At 36.4% G+C, this 5,376-nt stretch overlaps 1 long non-coding RNA gene across 1 annotated transcript in view; it reads right to left on the bottom strand.

The window, feature by feature from the left end:
* The window catches only part of LOC109289464, a 15,065-nt gene extending 10,456 nt beyond the window's left edge, over window positions 1-4,609 (bottom strand). The window contains exons 1-2 of the long non-coding RNA XR_002095377.1: window positions 4,599-4,609; window positions 43-50 (exon numbers count right to left, since the gene is read on the bottom strand). This is a non-coding gene — a long non-coding RNA (uncharacterized LOC109289464). The remainder of the gene's footprint in view (window positions 1-42; window positions 51-4,598) is intronic.
* Between the last annotated feature and the right edge of the window lie 767 nt (window positions 4,610-5,376).

Raw genomic sequence — 5,376 nt, 5'->3', positions numbered from 1 at the left:
ACACTTCCACAACCACACTCCCCTAGACACCCCCACATCCACCCACTAGCCTCATACACACCTCCCCATCCACTCATACATGCTCCTACACTCATACCCCCCACAAACATCAGACCCACCCACACAGACTCCCACACCCTCCACACACCATCACAAACATCCCACACTCACTTACAAACCCCACACTGACACCCCTCCATATCCACTTCTCCCCACCCCCACACCCCCAAACACTTTCACAACCCCCACCAACCGTACATATACCCCCATCAAATCCCATGCACACACCTCTCACACTGACCCCCCCCACCCACATACAGTATACAAGAGTAAGACGCAATTTTGAGCTATTAAGCAATCACTTCGATAGACAGTATGCAAACACATGTAAATCAGGACAAAAATAAATGTTCACTGGCACTACTGCACAGTAACTCAGTTACCATGCATTTATTTAGTACTTTCTTATACAAATACTAAATAAATGTGTAGTAACTGCTGCAGAGTACTGTCTCGTGTAGACATGACCACTTTCTCCTTAAGTAATCCATGGTTCCTTATTGCTTAATAATGCCATCATTTCTCTCAGTCTCTGGAACAATGTTCTCTTCATTTTCCACCTTCATTTTACTTAATTGCTTTTACATTCCATTCAATTTTATAATATTTATGTATTATATCTTTCATAAGACTTTTCTTTGTTTTGATTACATTTTTCATTTTATGCTTCTCTCATTCTTCCATATCCATGTTTTGTTTTGTTCTTATTTCTGGCTAAGTCATATGCAGAAACATTTAGAGTATAAAAAACCTATCTGTATCAGCATGTGACACACAATTTGAAGGTGAACAGAAATAAATAATAAAATTCACACATTTTGTATAACTCGTTTCTTGCCAGAACATGTCACTAATTCAGTTTATATTTGAGAAATTGTTTTGCTCATCAATCAAATGCACCTGCTGCTATTGAAAATTAACACATGGGGAATGGAATCAGTCCAGATTCCAAGAGAAAAGTACCCCTGCCTGAATTACCAACATTCCTGCTAGTCTGAACTTTGTACCCATCCAAGTTTCCTCTAAAGAACTGCTGAATCCACAGACTCTTTCAGATCTCCATACCAACACAACAGAGCTTTTTTCTTCTTCTTTTGTGTTTTGGATGAAATAAAACAACTGATCTTAGAGGTGGGCTAGCAAGAGAATGACCCTGTCTAGTCATTGCATTCAGCAGGTAAGAATCAGGTGATCATTTCCTGGAAGGATGTGGCTGGGAATATCATGATTATATGGATATTTTAACTGGAAAAATAAGTATCCCCAAAGTAGGAGTGGAAGAAGGTAACCATTCAAATGCCAAAATTGGCCAGAGAAAGAAAGAAATGTATCTGGATATGTGGAGCTGGTGAATGGCTATCTACAAGTAGTGCGAAATATTTCTCAGCAATGGAAAAGCTTTGCATTATAGTTCTGAACAAAATGTACAATTACAATGAGACATGTAGACATGCACACACACGTAGTGGTCATGTGCCCTTGGTAAAATAATATTCTTAAGAGTGAAAAGATTTGTGTATGAAGAATTAGGTCCAAGAATGATGTTTTAAGTATGTATTTTGGCCTTTTAAAAGAATCTTCAGTCAGGAGTTGCATACATTATGCCATTCACAGTGTGTGAAATTAGTTTTACACACTGCATATGCAAAAATGATAAAGCAAGTTTGTTTGTTTCTGTATATGTGGCAGGGCTTAATGGCATTAGTTAAAGTTAAAATGGAGGTCCTGATTCTATAGAGATTTACACAGTTGAGTGTTTTCAAAAGGCCTGAAATAACAAATGGGTGTTTGAAAGAACATGACCCTTATTTTATTTTATATTTCCATGAATTTTGTTGTGAATCTCAATATTAATTCAACATAGTTATTTTGTAAATTGTATATGTATTAGTAAATACCTGAATTCTCCACCACAAAAAACAGCTGTAATGCATTGTGTTGTTCTCTTCTAGACAGTTGAGCATATACAGTTATAGTAGAAGAATGTCCATTGTTATGTTATAGTTTAAACAGTGTTCCCTTTAAAAAAAACTTCATTAGAATCATTTATTGACTAAGTAATACTGAAATACTATAGATCTCTGGCACAAGGTAAATTAATATTTTAAAACTGATGCCACATTACTAAATATTAACATTAGGATTAAAAACAATCGCACAGTGCCAAGAAAAGCTAGATTTAGGGCCAAAGAAATTGGATTTTGAAATACATTTATGTTTTTTTCTTCAAGCATTTAAGTTTGGGGAAGATGTGATTGAGAGAGAGCTTTTTGCCTGGTATAGTGTGTGTCAGGGGGTTTGCCCCAGGGGATAAGAAACAAGCCATAGAGTCGATTTTAGTTTCAGTACTAGACAAAAATCTCTTGGCTTATCTAGGTAATGTTAAAAGGTTGAGAACAGCTACAGATCTGTTAAATCATGCTTTGCAGCAAAACAACTTTCAAAATTTCTTTATACAGTCAATTTATATATTTTTGATGGCTATGTAGCTTTCTTCTGTATGAACTGGGCATTTTAGGAGCCAAGTGTACCACTGGGTCCCCTGAAAATTTCTTCAGGGTCAGTACAAATTGAAATATTATGTAAGTATACAGAGGGTGAGGTTTCCAATGCCTTTTGAAAAGGTGACTTATGACAGAAACTACATCTCATGACAATTTCAGCTCCTTTCTCCCTACATTTTCATCGTCTTATTTCCATGTCTCTATAATTCACCTACTGATTGGACATACATTTTATTAGATAGTTCAGGGTAAACAAACCTGCATGAATAATTTTGCACTAAAAGCAGAACTAGGATATGCTAACTTTTTTCATTTGATTTTGATGAAAAGGCAAAAAACAAATCAAAACAAACAAACAAAAAAATTTTCCTTGGTGCAGCCAACATAAACTGGCAAGATTCTTCTTTTGTTTCCTAGATCTTTAAAATATTTTAAAAAATTAGACATTTAATCACATGTAGAATAATTTTTTTTTACTTTTTGAAAAACTGGAAACAGCGAGCAAATGTTCTAATTTTGCCTTGGAAAATTCTGAATAAAATAGTAGAAACTTTATGCTATTAAAGTTAATAGTTAAAATATCTAATAAATGAAAGATGTCTACATGATTTAAACGAACATAGGTCTTTTGCAGTCCATGATGCTATACTGATAAACAAGCACTTGGGGGTTACACAATACCATTGTATACTGTTGTGGCACCTTATAGCCAAATAACTTTTCAAACAATAACCAGTAGCTGCTTGTCCTGTGCAAAATCAAATGTAAGAATCAATGCCCATAATTTTAAGCTCCATTGAATCAGCTAAATTCACACATTGTTCATGTTATCAGTCTATAGGATAATCAGCAATTCAGAGTAGATAAGAGTGGGTGCATTTACATGAGACACTAACTGCACAGTAGCTAAATAATATTATGCAGTGGCACATCACAGCACAAGCAGTACTAATATGCTACTGTGCAGTATTATTAGGCTATTGTACAGTAGCATCACTAAATAGGCATTCTCCAGTGCTACTGCACAGTAGGGGCATGCAAAGCAGGCCCTATTCAATTCAGATTAGTATTCAGCCCGAACCAGGGACAGTGATTCGATTAATTGATTCAGATCCCTGTCCCTGATTTGATTCGATCAAATCTGAATCTGAAGATTTGATGCTTATTCAGATAATTAACGATTTGGATACAGACACAGCTTTTAAAAGTTTTTTCTACATCCCTCGAGGTACCAGCGTGGCTTGTGAACACTGTGATGCTGAGTCAGATCGAGTGTCCCACATGAATGCAGGGGGCCCTCCACATGCTTGGCAGTGAACCCAGAAGTGGATTGGAAGTACCAATTCAATTCGGAGAAATTAAAGAGTCTTCTGATTCAATTCAAATTCGCCCACTGAATTGGGTCGAATCTCTGCCAAACTGAATCAGGGACTGAAGCTTTGCACAACCCTACTGAACAGTAATTCTGGTTACTGCACATTTATTTAGTACTTGCTTATACAAGTACTAAATAAATGCGCACTAACTACTATGCAGTAGTGTCTCATGTAGACATGCCTTTTGGGGGCCTAAAAAATACCTTTAGGGACTATGATCACTGACTGCAGAACCTGATAATCTGCCAAAAGAAACTCCCTGCAGTTCTTTCATTGAGGAAAGGGCAAGACCAAAAGTTGGGTTGCCGGTAGCTACATTCAGTAGCTACACCCAGCTACTTTTATAAATCCACAGACTGAAGTCAGAGTCTTTCAGCTCTTATCTCACATTGTTTTGAAAGAAAAATAAAATAAAATAAATACACGGTTCTTTAACAAATAGCTATCTTTCAAGACTAATCATGACGTATTTTGCTATTACAATGCCACAATGCATCAGATACTACACCTTGTGGATATTTGCAGATGGTACTTACATTGTATAATTGTCAGATTCACCCCTGCAATGATACAGAGCAGTACACTGTAGACTAGCTTTTTGACATGTGTATGACTTTTTACCACCTTTTCTGCACACACTTGCCAAATAGCCTAAGACTGTTTGAAGAGCATCTGCTACTTTGGGTAGAGTTGTCCATTCAGGCTGCAAGTCTCCATCAGCCTTTTCCTATCCACATGGCTCCAGATTTGCTAATGATTTTTATTTTTTTGAGAATCCTTGCTGTTAGCTGTTTCTTCTAGGGTTGCTCAGTGAAAACAATTTATCGGTGCAGCTTGGGTGGAATGTTTTGAAGAATCTTGTTTTTACTGATTCTATACTGGCACATTGTAAGTTGTGACATCACTGGTGTGGTCATAAAAAGTAAACTGTTTAAGCCTGTGCAAGATCATTAGTTTTTAACAGACAGATTATTCTTTAAATTTCATAGTGCTTTTGTGATATCATCAACACTTTCCCTATGTCTCTGGTATATATTTTTACACCTACCTATGAAGACTAAAATTACATCACAGACTATTAGGGCATAGAGCACTGGAAACATAAGGATTTTCTCTTGACTTCAAAAAAAGCAAAAGCTTTTTCCTGTACCAGATTAATTGGAGAGCATTGGGTCTTCCGGTCTTATGGCTGGTCCAATGCATTGGGTGTCAACAGTAATTACTGTAGTATGATACAGCTGCTATCTTCATTTTTATTTTGCATGTGCAGATATGTCCTACTACTATCTGCTTCTTTGTGATTTCAAGGTTCAATTTCTGATGCATCCTGAAGCAGTAATGACAACACATTTTCACTAGTTCTAATCACGATTGTCTTCTCCGATGATTTAAACTTCTCATCTAAAACTTGCTAAACGCAAAAAGAGTTCCATCTT

This window comes from Gavialis gangeticus, unplaced genomic scaffold, assembly GCF_001723915.1.
Source record: "Gavialis gangeticus isolate Ggan-Ray unplaced genomic scaffold, GavGan_comp1, whole genome shotgun sequence".
In the NCBI taxonomy this organism is placed as follows: domain Eukaryota; kingdom Metazoa; phylum Chordata; order Crocodylia; family Gavialidae; genus Gavialis; species Gavialis gangeticus.
Note: the sequence above shows the minus strand (reverse complement) of the source record. Positions and strands in the feature narration are given on the sequence as shown.